We start from the raw sequence: 14,844 nt of genomic DNA, 5'->3' as shown, positions 1-14,844 counted from the left end.
ACAGCCAGGCCATGATCCCATACACCACAGTGCTGTAACCTAACAGACAGCAGCACTCTAGGGGTGTATACATGTGACTCTCCCAGCCCTGCCTGGAGGTGTCACAGCTTGAGCCTGGGAGTTGTGATAAAGCATGTATTCCAACACTAAGCTATCATTCAGCCCACCCTGTCCTCTCCTCATATCTAAGCAAATGCTTGTCAGGTCTTTGACAAAGCTGTTTGGTAGCCAACACAACACTGATAAAGAAGACAGATAAACCATTCAAAGCCAGGGAGATTTATGTTTGTGATGCCATGGCAAAAAAGATTCCCTCTTGTGCTTGCCACACCTCAGAAGGTAGTGTGTCGTGCAAAGGCCATACCATGTCCATTCATTTGGGCAGACACAGCCATTTATGTAGCAACTATCTGCTAATCTAAGCCTAAAATATCAGCATTATCAGTGTGACACATTCTGACGTTATAAAACCATTACTTTACTTGCTTACAGCAGTAGACAGCATAAGGTAAATTCTTTATGTGCATAGCTGTATCAAGGATTTCTGACTCTCTAGCAACACAACAAGGACAGACTCACATGTGTGCACACATGCATGCACATACAAATGCACACATATCCAGAGTACTGCTGAAATGAAGAAAGCTTTGGGTAAGCAAACAACTATGTGTTCCATTCAACCTTCTTATTCAGAACCAATTATTAGGCACAGATCCCACAAGCCTGCATTCATCCTTGATTTAACAGCAGTGGGTCACCCGTATTTCTTTGACGTAAACAGCTTTCTTTGTGTGCCTGCAGCGGCAAAACTGCCTGTTGTTCAACAAATTAGCCTATCAGTATGTAGATCTTTGTAAGCCAAACTTCTTTGCCAGTACATCTGATATATCCCTAAATTAAAATGATTGGCCACCTTTCTCCTGCTTCTTATCATCCCATTTGCCCATTTGACCCCTGACTAAGTGTGAGTTCACACTGCAGAAATAATCCAGTTTGACACCATTTTAATTGCCATGACCCAATGCTATGGAATTCTGGGAACTGTAGTACTGTGAAACATTTAGCATTCTCTGTCAAAGAGCTCTTGGGCCATAAAAAACTACAATTCCCAGAACTCCATATTATTGAGCCATGGAAGTTAAAGTGGTGTCAACCTGGATTATTTCTGCAGCATGGATGCAGCCCAAGTTAATTCTTAAATTATCTGCTATGAGAAAACTGCTAGTCTGCTGAGACAAATGATGTAACTCATCTACAAGACCTGTACCCACCTGTAGGGCATTTGCATAATTTCCTCCTTTGGCCATTAGTAAACTCCATGTACTCAAAATCAGCAATTCCAATGACAGTCTGAAGTATCCTCCTTTGGGGATTCAGGAGCAATCAAAACCTCAGCTCCATACCTCCAAAGTCAGAAGACAGGGTTCAACCCCATTAAAATATTTCCAGCTGGTCAACAGGTGCATAAATAGAAGCAATCAAATTTTATATCCTGAAAAGCTTCTTTCTGAAGAGGTGTTAGCTGCTGCTTCCTATACCCATATACCCACCCACCCCACTAGTGACCCAAACAGTTTGGTCTTGAATTAGTTCTACAGCTTTATCTCTAAACCAGACACAAACTGTCTATGGACTATTATTGCAAATGATTACTTGATTATGCAGACACACATACGGTTCTCTCTCACACAAATTATTACAGTAAATCATGGTGAAAAGGATGGCACTAAACCAGAAAAACATTCCCAATTTATCTATTTTCTCTTAATTCAAAATCAATGAGCCTAAACATGCCACTCATGCTAGGAAGCTTATTTATTACAATGCTTGCAATTTGTTACAAATTGTCTATAAATACAAAATCTTGTCTATATACACAAGGTCCTGCAGTCTCCAAGATCTTCACAACCAAGAGAGAATTAAAATATGAGGGCAGGATATCTGTGTAACTGTTACCCAATGACACTTTCTTTGCAATAAAGAGGCTTTTTATCCACCAGAAGAGGGTAAAAGTATAGAAACAGATGGAAGAGCATTGCTTCACCTTTCCCTGGAATAGACTGCCCTGTTCTCAAGCAGCCTTTCCTCTTTGGTTTCAAATGCACTTTCAACTGCTTCTAAAGTGAGCAAAAATCCAAAGTGATTTTTCTCTCCAAGAAGAACTGCTGGCTAATGTTACATGTGGGTAAAATGTAACTTCTCAACACAGCTTCACTGTTTCATCAACAACTTTAAGAACCTGTAGCCATTCACTTGGATGGCAACATAGTCACCATATACAACTTCACTTCATTCATCTTCTTGTATGCTTCTTTCTCCTAACCTATCCTGTTATTATCACAGTTAATAAAAAAGGACATAGCAATAAACTAAGATTCCAATTCTATGAAATTTGATTTTGAAATTGACATGGGTGTAGAATAAACACAGAACATATGTTCATTATAGACAAATGTAGACGATGGTGCCCCTCAGATGTCTTTAATCCCCACCATCAGCCATGCTGGCTAGGAATGACAGTACGTGTATGCCAAGAACAGCTAGAAGCTTACAGATGCCCAGCCCTGCTTTTGTTTTCAATATATATTTGGTTGGCACATAATTCCATCAGCACTATTTTAAGTAGAAATAGGCAACAAAACAGTATTGACTGAACTGCTCTCCCCTTAACTAAGTTTATAAATGCCACTAATGCTGTATTGCCCACTAAATAATTGCACTGTGTGCCAAATACACTTGAAGAGCATTTTCATTTGCTCTGTTAGTTATGCATTCAGAAAAGGTAAAGTAACATGTTCCCAGGCTAATCTTTAGATTTAAGTGTATGCCTGCACTTGCACCTGCTTGGTTTTGTATATCATGCGCATCATGATGAGTTAATCTGGTATTTCAGCATGCTTACTGTGCCAAATCAAAAAGTTTGTTTAGCTTCTCACATTTCTTTTTAAATTAGTTTTAACCAACACTAAGGATCTGTCAAGTTCTAAGAGGACTTGAAGTGATATTTTTGACAAATGAAAGGATATGAAGTGAGCAAAATGTTCTTAATCACCCCGCTTGCCTTGCCAATAGTGGTTTTAATATTCATGTTTAAATTTCCATGATTTGGAATCATGAAGCTCTCCAGATGCTCTTGAAGTACATATCCCAGTATTCCTCACCGTTCATTGTTTTCTTTAAACTGTAGTACAGTTTTAGTATAACAGCCTACAGGGCCACATTGTAGTAGACTGAATTGTACTACAACAATAGCCTGGAGAGCCACATAATTCTTAATTCCTAATCTAAACATTAAACTGAGTAATAGGGGTGCCAGTTGTACCTATCTCCAAAATGGAAACAAAAATAACACTTTATTGCCTATGACCTACTCAGATGTTATGAATATGGAGAAAATAAAGTTCCAAGAAGCCAGAGAGAACACTTGCTTTGATCCCTCTTTGGCCACTCTTTTCACGTGAAGAGTGGCTTTCTGAACAGTGCATCCTTTCTTCATGAAGGCTCTGCATGTGATTCATAATGCTGTGTATCAGAGCAATGAAAAGCCTCCATGGAAAGTGGTTCTCCTCTTCAGAATTCTGCTCTTCACGTGAAGGCTGACAGAAGGGGAAGTACTGCCTCACTTGTTTATCTTTCCTATATTGACAACAAAAAAAGGGGGTTCCAGCTTCAAAAATTCCATAAGTACTACTAGGTTCTATACTATGAAGATGCTACTAGGTTCTATATCCAGTCCAGTTAACCTATGTATATGTTGCATAATGGAGCACACAAATAAATTCTAAAGAAAATCAGCCTGTGTTTTATAGATTATAGCAAAACCTTTGATTGTATTTTGACTGGCCAATGAAGGTGTTGCTCTTTTGTAGATTTTGGATTTTGTTTTATTTTGCTGTACGGCCAACTTGGCTACCTCTGAATATCTTTCCTGAGTCTGAAGTTACTGTATTTAGCTGCAACAGGGGCATCCTAAATAAGAAGGAAGTAAGGACTGTACCTTAACTTTTGGGGATTTCTATCTCCAACAAAGGTAAACTTTTCCTTTTGGACTATAATTGGTACAATTTTAACTATACAGCACCTAAACATATTCCCACATGTACAGAGATTTCTTGAGGAATTCAATGTTCCCTGCCTAAGAAAGAGGCCTGCGGTTTCACAAAAAATAGAGGTACCCTGTATCCCAAAAGAAGTTAGTTTACTGCTGCAAATGTAATTTAGAATTTACTGTTCTTTGCTCAGTCTCCACATTGCCAAGAAGGGAGTGGCTTCTGTTTGCACTGAGATCCCTCCAAACCAAGTGAATGACAATAGAGACATCATCTGAAACCTAATGTAGGTTTGTCACTTTTCCACCCCACCTGTATGATTTTTTAAAAATATCTTTGGTTTGATGAAAAAGCTATTGGAGCTTTGAAAGCCTGCATAATGTGTTTTGTGCATTTTAGTTGGCCATTAAATGAATTCATCTTTTGTGGATTTTAGATTTAGTCTAAGACTTGGTTAGTGGGCTTTCCAGAGTATGCAGCAAAGCAATACACAAAATCATGCAATTAAATAAAGCATAGCATAACAAGTACTCTGCATCACATTTATTTCCAGTGCATATGCTTTGCCATAGTAACATAAAATAATTGACATATGAGGCAACAGACATAAAATGTAAACAGATCACTGTACAACTAGCAACTTCAGACATCTAAATCATATTATGCATTACTGAAAATATCTGAAGGGCTGGTGAAACTCCATTATAGTAGTTCATAGATGAATGAATTGAAGAAAACTGTAGAAATGCACTTGTGAATTAGATTTTTGTCACCAGAGTGGCAACAGGTTCCAAGAGAAACAGCACATTGGTCAACCAATCTCTCCTTTGTGCACAACACTTACTGGTAAAAGAAAAATAGCAGTAGGACACTTGAATTACAGTCTACTATTTCTCTTTGCCTTTGAAGTTTTTATTTGCTATTTCTAAAGCACTCAAGCACCCCAGACCTCTGTGAGGACAGGATGGAGAATAACATCTTTGAAAACCTGATTGTAAGTGGTATAAAAGGCAAAACTGAAGTACAGAATGCACCCAAATTTTCCACTCATAGTTGTTTGTGTGCACAGTACTGTGGGTGATACCTGCCTTCTTTAAAGTATGAAACCACAGATTGGCAACAGTCAGAATGTGAAAGATTAAATAGGTGAAAGATTAAATAGTTATGTGTAGGCAGCGTTAACCACGATAAACAACAAGACTGATAAATCACTGGTTTCTTATTCTTTCCCAGAGTGGCAAGCCCAGAGTAAAATTTAGCTGTCATACAGGCCTTTCTTTTAAAAATTCTTACACATGAAATGTTTTTAATTTCTTTAGCATGAAAAACTTTTTTTAAGCTGTGGCTTTTTAGACACACACATATAAAGGAGGGATTATTTATTTATGCATGAAATAGTATAGTAGATTTTTTTGTTCTAACCCAACTCTACTCAACACTGTAAAGTAGGGGTGGTTCTGGATTGTGAACTAAACCCTCACCTAGGCCATAGTTTATCCCTATGTAGTCTGTTGACTTCTTGTCTACATGGGCAATAACAGTGACATGGTTTCTATGGGCTGCTCAAAAGACACTAAACATTTTCAGATGGAGGCAAATTGTTTCGGGGGGGGGGGGGGGGGGCAGAGGATAGGAGATATGATCACTCAGTCATGGAGTTTTCCACAACTTTATTATTGCTCCTGGTAGCTACTGCTAGGAGTTGATAACTTAATATTATTTATGTCTTTAACAGTGTGATTTAAAGTACCGTAATATATTGAGAAAAGCCCCAATATATTTAATTGAATTAACTCACAAGTAAATGTGTATACCAGTGGTTCTTAACCTTTTCTTTACCAGGAACCACCTTTAAGTATATTTTGTTGCAGTGGTCTGTCACTAGTTAAATAATAACTCAAGATAATAATAATAATAATACCTGAACACAGCCTTTGTCTTGGCTCCTCTCACTTGGCTGCTCTGCTTTGGGGGGAGGCATGCTAAGCAGCTGAGTGATAGCGAAGCAGCTACCAGACATGAGCCAAGGCAAAGTCTGGCTGACTAGGCCTTTGTGTTGTTATTCAATCCACTCTGAGGCTGGAACGGATTGAACTCTGCCCCCTAGAAGCAAGGGATCATGAAGCACTGTCCAAAAAGTGACTTGTGCACATGGAAGTCAATACCTTTGCTCCCCTTGCAGCCTTTTCCAGCTCTAAGATTCTATCACATCTTTCAGAATGTAAATGAACTGGGAAGTAAAAAAGAAGTAAAAAGGAAAGAGTTTGAGGTCCTGCAGAGGTGACCCTGAAGTGAGGCAGAGGTGTTGTGGTACCAAGGCGGGAAAGGGGGGTATGAGGCTTCAGCAAGGAAAGAAGACAGGGAGGAAGGTGCAGACTAGGCAGGCAGGCAGTGTGGTAGTGACATCTAATGAAAATGCTGAGGACAGATGCCAGACCCTTTGCTTGCTTGCTTACTAGTCTGCCCACTCTTTCTTTCCTTCCCCCTCCCTCCCTCCCTCCCTCCTTCCTTCTCCCATCTAGGTCTCCTCCCCTGTGGGTGTTAAATGTTTATGATGGGAGATTGAACTGCTCTGAGCTGGAAAGGGAGTGGGGAGAAGGATAGAGAAGGGCAAAGAATGGTTGACTATCAGCTCCACTGTTGCTCAGCAGCTCAGCCTGCCTTCTCCCCACAACAGAGTGGCCACATAACAGGCAATGGACAGACTCAACCAGCCAGCCACTTTGCCTTGGCGCCTGCCACATGGCCACTCTGCTGCACAGAGGAGGTGGGCTAAGTGGGGTTCAAGCCTTCATGGACCCTCTGTGAGAACACTGCAGCCCCCCCAGGGAGTCCGTGGACCATAGATTAAGAACCACTGGTGCACACAGTTATAGCCTTAGCCATTCTAAGCTGCAATAACAGTAACTTGCCAATGTAAGGGCATGAATCACAGTACAGTAGAGTCTCGGTTAACCAACCTTTGGTTAACCGACACTCCGGATTATTCGACTGCCCTCACCTCCCCCCTCCCCCTCCCTCCTTCTTCCTCCCTTCCCTCCCTCGTTCCCTACTTACCTTCACCGAGTCCTCTCCTGCCCTGCCTCCCTTCCCTTCCTCTCAAAGGACTCTGAAGAGCCCTTTGGAGTAAAGGGAAGGTCCGGGAAGAGGAGGACTGGCCGGGGAGCCCTTTGAGGGAGAGGGCAGTCCTGGGAAAGAGAGGTCTGGGCCCATGCCGAGGCCTCTCTCTCCCAGCTTCTCTTTCCTCTTTCCGAACGGACTCTCAGGAGTCCGTTCGAGGGGAGGAAAGACCTGGGTGCTCAGCCTGGCTTGTCCTCCGCAGCCATGGAGGACAGGAAAAGGCCGAGGACGCAGCCTCCTCGAAGAGGCTGCGTCCTCGGCCCAAGCTTGTCCTCCGCGGCTTGCCTCCCCTCCCAAGGGAGCCCGATGACTCCCTCGGGAGGGAAGGGGTCAAGCCTCAAGCTGAGGGAAGCCAGGCCGCTGAGGAGGGGACTCTGGCCTTGGCCCAGTCCCCTCCCCGGCAGCTTGCTTTCCTTCCGCTTGAAGGGACCTCTGCGGAGGTCCCTTCAAGGGAGGGAAACCTCATTGGATTATCTGACATTTTCGGTCATCCGACAATCAGTCGGTCCCATTTATGTCGGATAATCAAGACTTTACTGTACTTTCTTTGTCCAAGGATGTTTATGTCTCCAGAAAGATCTGCAATACTGATCCCAGTATTCTGTCAACTACAGCACACTGGCTCCCATCAACTGGCCTTTCATCCTTGGCCAAACCTAGTAGCCAAAGGCCACAAAGCTTTGTGACATCTATTATGGCCAAAGGCATCTCTGCAAAGTCCAGTATTACTTGCACTGCACACCAGTATTGTTGTACACCAGTTTAGGACAAGCAGCAAGGGGGAAATAAAAGTAATGGAACTTGAATCAGATTAAAATTTATCAGATTATAATTTTAGTTACTGCCACCACCTTATATCTTCATACTAGCGATGAGGTGATATTTGGAATGTGGTTGTAACTTTAATGTTATGACTCATTATCAGGGAAGTGATATCTTAGCACCTTATCACACTGCAGCACAGGCTAATTATCTCTACATCAAGGTAGCCATTAATATTGTTTCCTAGACACTTTGAAGATTTTGGGTTTTTTAGATATGTACTTGCCAACAGTGCACACTGACAAGGCTCTTGTCTAAGCATCATGATTATAAATGCAAATGCATAAGGCATTGGTTATTTGTAAAAATCATAAGAAAAACATTGTCAATCACTTTCTTTGTAATAGCAAGGCAATCAAATACAGGCAAGTACACTTATTTATACTTTTTGATCTAAATCATTCCACACAATTTCAGCAAAAGTATCTAAATAGCAAGTCGATGGCTTTCATGGACGGCATCCATAGTTTTTTGTGGGGTTTTCGGGCCATGTGGCCATGTTCTAGAAGAGTTTCTTCCTGACGTTTTGCCAACATCTGTGGCTGGCAACAGATGCTGGCGAAACGTCAGGAAGAAACTCTTTTAGAACATGGCCACATGGCCCGAAAAACCCACAAAAAATATCTAAATAGCATTTCAGTCTTCATCAACTAATACCAGATAAAACAATTTTTATCATATCTATATCTAGCTATGTAAACAAAGTATGTTTGCATTGCCACATTCAAACTAATGACAAATTTTTGAACTAAATTAGACTGAACAAAACTGACTAGTCAAACATCCTGCAACCAGCTGCCCTCTAGGTGTTCTAGACTGCAGTTCACATTACCCAAGGTAATAGGATTTATTCTGACTGATATGATATTAATTGTAGACACTTGGAAGTCATTAGGTTAAGGAAGATTAGGCTAGTTTTAAGGATATGATAGGAAAATACTAGCATAGAGATCAAGCAGCAACTACTTAAGTGTGTTAGATTCAGATTTATGCATGTGCAATGGGATTGGTCAAACTAGACATTCTCAATTTTCTCTCCCAACAGCTGATTGTTCAGGCCCCTCAAAATGCTAGAATGGTTGAGGGACTAACCTGCTACTTGGGTATAAACTGTTGTGCCAGCAGATGCCAGAAAATCAAGCAGAAGCACATTCCATAAGCAAAGCCCTTCACTCCCCAGAAGATTTTGTATGTACCCTATCTCAATATTCTAACTCTTATATTATGGTTGGATTGCCAAAATGTTTGCCTGGGCACCTAGTGACATGCAAGGTTCTAATCATGGTCTTCTTGATTCATAGCTCTGAATGTAGAAACTACATTGCTTCAGGTCTCACAGTCAGCTGCTGAAGCATACTGGAATCCTTTAAAAACTAGCATAATATGCTTCCTGCATTTGGTGGCTGTCAGAGGATGATAATTTCCTGTTCTCTTTCAAAAAGCCACTAGCACAGCCCTATGATAGAAACATCACAAGTATTTAGCCTCAATAGTTAAAAGTTACAAAGGAATGAATAAATCTTCTATATGCATCAATCAGTCCAAGGGCGCTGATGAGGAAACCATCATTGTACTTGGTGCCAAGAATTTGTGGAGTCATTCACTATACCAGGAATTTTGTTGACACCAAGATACCATACCACATATACAACAGAACTTGTAGAAGTATTCACTCCCTTCAGCTTTCCCACATTTTGTTGTGTTACACCTTGAAACTGGAATGGGTTTGATTGGCATCATTACCACTTGATGTATACTGGATCCTCAAGACTGTAAAGGTATGTAATATTTTTACTATGGCACAAAAAAAAACACATTTAAAAACCTGGCAATTGATTGCAAAATAAGAAGTCTATTAAGAAGTCACATAGTACTTCTCCTTCAGTGCTTTAATGCTTGACTTCAAATGTTCTGCAATGTTTCAAGGTATTCTCTCCCCCCCCCCCCCCCAATCCAGCTCCTCCTCTTGGAATCTCTTACTACTTTTATCATCACTGACCGTGTTATCCTCTAAGTTCTCTAGCTTTGTCAAATTCCATGAATTCTTGGATCCCCCTCCCTCCCCATTCTTATTTTAATGGTTCTCTCTTTTCCTCATTTCCACTATTTCTTAATTCAAAGATATAACCGTGTTAGTCTGTGGAATCAGTATGCAGAGAGATCTTGTAGCATCTTTGAGTTGGCAGCATGAGCTTTCAAAGACTTCATAGAAAGAAAAACAGCAGAATTGGAGTTCATCCACAAACTACAATCCCTCAGCAATGGACTGAACAAAGATAATGGCTTCTTGGCTCACTACACACATTTCAGCACTATCTGACCCCATCTTCATGGTGGTGTCCTACACTCATCTATTCTCCCCACCTACAGGCTAATTTCCAAAGCCAAACTGGTCTTGCCACTTCATTTCCATATACTAAGGCTAGTTCTCAATACCTTTGTTCACAAACGACCATTGTTAAAACGGGCCATTTCTTTACATACACAAAGGATTTTGAATTTGAATTGACATTTTCACATACCAATGGCATATATATGTCTATCCCTGGCTTCCACTCCACCAAATGCATCTGAGGAGGGAGACTGAAGTCTATGAAAGCTCATGCTGCCAACTTCTTTCTTTCGATTAGTCTCAAAAGTACTACAAGACCTCTCTACATACTATTTCTTAATGTTTTGATCTAGGTCTCCTTTTAATCAGTCTCTTTTGACTTTATAATTGGTACATCTATCTCCAGTATGATTTCTACATTACCTTCAGCTCTATGTTTTCTATGCTATTTCTTTTCCTATAGCGTCTGTTTTCCTAAAAATTAAGTCTGCTAAGATTTCCTCCCCTTACCAGATTCTTCCCCCACCCTTCTTCTATTATGAATCTTGAAACTGTAGTGTTATCTTTGATCTCAGTTCTTTCCCCACATATCCATTCAACTCCTCTTTCATCTTCTAAGTTCTTAACTTTTGCCCTTCTTACTCTTCTGTGACATTTCAAAGCTCTTGTTCAGTTTCTCATTATTTTTAATCTTGACTACTGAAACTCCTTTACTCAGTCTTCTTGCCTCTTCTCTCATAACCTCTTCCTTTTTGTTGCAAGTAGTGTGTCAAGCACTAGGTACCAGAAATTAATTTTAACAAACGTTACTGAATCAAATGAGAATCCTACAAATGCAAAGTCTTTGCTTGCAATATATTCTAAGGGAACAAAATGAATACAGTAAAGTGGAAGGAAGGAAGTTAAGAAGAAGACTGCATTACAGTTGGACTGATTCAATCAAGGAAGCCATAATCCTGAGTTTGTAAGGCTTGAGCAGGAAAGATGATGACCAGGGTTCTTGGACGACTCTGAGGGGGCGTTCCCACTTGGCAGATAAAACGGATTATATTGGAGCGATTCTGATTATGTTCCGGGAATAATTCGATTTTTTCCCATCTTTTCCATTACCAAAAGGGGCAAATTACCTCGATTCATTTAGACCCTGTTTTCGTTCCCATTTATTTTAAATCACTTTATTTTAAAGCGGATTAACTTGCTCCCCGTTCCCATTTGTGTCCACAAGTTGTCAATCAAGTGTGTAGGCTTCAGACGTCACAAGTCTTGGGGTTTTTTGGGGGGGGCAGCCAATGAAAATCCGCTGCATCCAAGGCTCTTCTGTTGTGTCGCCCCAGACTAGGAGGAGGCTTGGCAAATCGGATCAAGGAGGAGAAGGCAGCGGGCTTCATTATTGGGGAGAGAATCTTTGGGGAAGAGAGAAGATAAGGCTCGATTCCCCCCCCCCCCCGATCCCTGGGTGTCCAGGCTCTCCATTCCCCAAAATCGCTTTGCCTCCCCCATTGCTTCTTGGGCTGTTTGGAAGGCGATCAAGCAGGCATGTCCTGCAATGCCCATCTCATAGTTCCTCTGGAAGGAACCTCCTTTCCCAAAATCGCTTTGCCTCCCCCATTGCTCCTTGGGCTGTTTGGAGGGCGATAAAGCAGGCATGTACTGCAAAGCCCATCTGCTGCTCAGGTGCTCAGGCAGAGGTGAAAAAAGAAAAAAATAGTTTAAAATGGTGTTCAATGTCTCTCCTCACACATCGGTCTATGAATGAGGAGCAGAGGGGAGGATGCAATCCACTGGGGGAAAGTCTATGTGAATGGAAGAAAATGGCGCTGGCGATGCAGAAAGAGAACAAAGAGGGTGACACCCCAGGCCAGCCCCTCGAGTGCTGCTCCTCCCATCTCCAGGTTTCCGAATCAGGCACCCTTTCGTTCCCATTCGGATACAGCGAATCGTACCCCGCTTTCAAAAATAACTCGTGTTATAACCTACTATTTTTTTAAACCGAATTATAGGCTGATAATCTGGTTTAAACATTTTAATTCGATTCTAATTCGAGATGCTGTGGGAACGAATGAGGGGTAAATTGAGATTAAATTCGAGCTTCAGTGGGAACGATGCACCCTAAATTCGGATCATGACCCACTTTATAGGTAAGTGGGAACGACTCCTAATTCAAAGGGTTACCATACATTGAAGGTGACTGGATAGCAGCAGTGTTACCAAGGATGGCAGCAGTTTGCAGCCCAACTGCAGCTGCAACCCAACTTTTGTAGCACTGGTGTTAGTTTGTCCAATAGTGGATAATTGTCTGAAATAACTACTTTTGATTTGGACTGAAGAGAGTCTCTTGGGTCTCTTCAGGCATCTAAAGGTTTCTGCTAGCCTAGTTGTTTCTATCGCAACAAACAAACAAACTCACTCCAAGAGACACCAAATAAGTCTGAAATTCAGCTAGCCTGCCAGAACTCTCGACCTAATAAGTGTTTGTCGGTACATCAAAATGCTGCATAGTAGCTTTGCAGCATTTTGTACATCATTTTATTACATATTCAATTTGGCCAACATGCTATAATCTATATTATCTTCAAAATGCAAACTGAAATAAAAATGCAGGTTGTCATAGCCAACATTCCCTTCTCAAAATAACTGCATTACAGCAACTAGAAATTATCACAAATGCTTGAGAAAACCTGAAGAAGATGCTCACATGTTTGAAAGTATAAAGACACAGACATACTCCTGTTCCCTTCTAATAATGTCCAGTTTTTTTTTATTGTTCTTGTTATCAGCAGGTCAGATGGGAGACCTTAGACATATGACAAAAATATGAAGAAAGGATGCAGCAGTTTTCTTAGAGTTAAACAAGTTATAATCTCCAACTCTGTTCATAAAGTTATTTTGTGCAGAAAAACAGGTTTCACAGGTTAGACTCATTCAGCCCCAACTGCAAGCTGTTTCAGCTTGTCTCCGCTTAAACAGGTTTTTATAATATGTGGACCAACCCAACCAAAGTTACCAGTGGCCACCTGTTTAGCCTATAGTTATTATTATATTATATTTATTTATACGCTGCTTTTCCCCCAATCTTGGAATTCAAAACAGCTTACAATTTAAAAGAACAATGCAATTAAAAATATACAAAAGTGAGCATTAAAGTAGAATTAAATGATTACTGTATTAAAACATATAACTCCTTAAATGAATAAAATGCAGTTTACAACCTGAGCCATATAGGGCTTTATAAGTCATAACCAGCACTTTGAATTGTGCCTGGGAACATACTAGCAGCCAGTGGAGCTGTTTCTACAGGGGCATGGTGAGGTCTCTGTAATCTGTCCCAGTTAACAGCTCTTTGGAACAGTGGAATTTTCCGAACACTCTTCAAAGGTAACCCCAAGTACAGCGTGTTACAGTAGTCTAAATGGGATGTAAACAAGGCATGTACCACCACTGCCAGATCAGACATCTGAAGGAATGGGTGCAGTTGACACACAAGCTTTAAAGTGCAAAAGCACTTCTGGTCACTTGAAAAAACTTGGGCCTCCAGGTTCAAAACTGAATCTAAGAGTACACCCAAAGTGTGAAGTTGCATCTTCAGGGGGAATATAATCCCATCTAACACAGGCTGAATCCCTATTCCCTGATCTTCCTTTCAACTGACCAGTAGTACCTCTGTCTTGCCTGGATTAATTTCAATTTGGTTGCCCTCATCCAATCCATTACTGATGACAGATGCTGGTTTAGGATCAGAAAAGCCTCCTTGGATTGGGATAAAAAGTAGTAATAGAGTGTCATCCATATACTGATGGCACCGCACCTCAAAACTCCGGATGACCCCTTCCAGCGGTTTCATGTATATGTTGAATAGCATATGGGACAAAACAAAACCCTAGGGGACCTTACAGGCCAACGGCCAGGGGGTCGAACAGGATTCCCCAAGACCACCTTCAAGGTTCACCCCTCCAGGAAAGAATGGAGCCACTTTAAAACAGTACTTCCAAGCTCCATCCCAGCAAGGTGGCCCACAAGGATACCATGGTCAATGGCATTGAAAGCCGCTGAGAGGTCCAGCAAAACTAACAGGGACACACTCCCCATTTAGTTGCCTGCGTAGGGTATCCACAAAGGTGGCCAAGGCTGCCTCTATTCCATTGCTAGGCCTGAAACCAGATTGGAATGCATCTGGATAATTTATTAAATCCACAAACCCCTGGGCTTAGGAAGCCACTATGCTTTCCAATAGTTTGCCTAAAAATGGACCAAAGTTTCAAGAAGATGATTGGCTATTCCAACCAAATTTGTTTTTCACTGGTTTTATTAATCTTTGTAAGGCGCATACAGATTCAGCCCCTCTAAAATTATCAACTGAGAAGAAGGTAACTACATAATTATCAAAGTTCAAAACCATCATTTAATCAAAGGAAATTTTTTAGAGTGCAGCATGGCTACTAGATACACTCAGGCTTTACCTGAGCCATTCTATACTGTTGTCCATGCATCTGTGAATCTGCCAATTCAAAGCTCTGGATAACA

At 41.1% G+C, this 14,844-nt stretch overlaps 1 protein-coding gene across 5 annotated transcripts in view; it reads right to left on the bottom strand.

The window, feature by feature from the left end:
• Positions 1 to 14,844, bottom strand: part of SPIDR (scaffold protein involved in DNA repair) — a 211,047-nt gene that overhangs the window by 140,822 nt on the left and 55,381 nt on the right. The gene's annotated exons all lie outside the window — the stretch shown is intronic.

The sequence above is a fragment of the Sceloporus occidentalis genome, unplaced genomic scaffold (assembly GCF_023333645.1).
Source record: "Sceloporus occidentalis isolate IW3139 unplaced genomic scaffold, rSceOcc1.0.p SCAF_3, whole genome shotgun sequence".
NCBI classification, from domain to species: Eukaryota; Metazoa; Chordata; class Lepidosauria; order Squamata; family Phrynosomatidae; genus Sceloporus; species Sceloporus occidentalis.
This window is presented reverse-complemented; position numbering and strand designations above follow the sequence as displayed.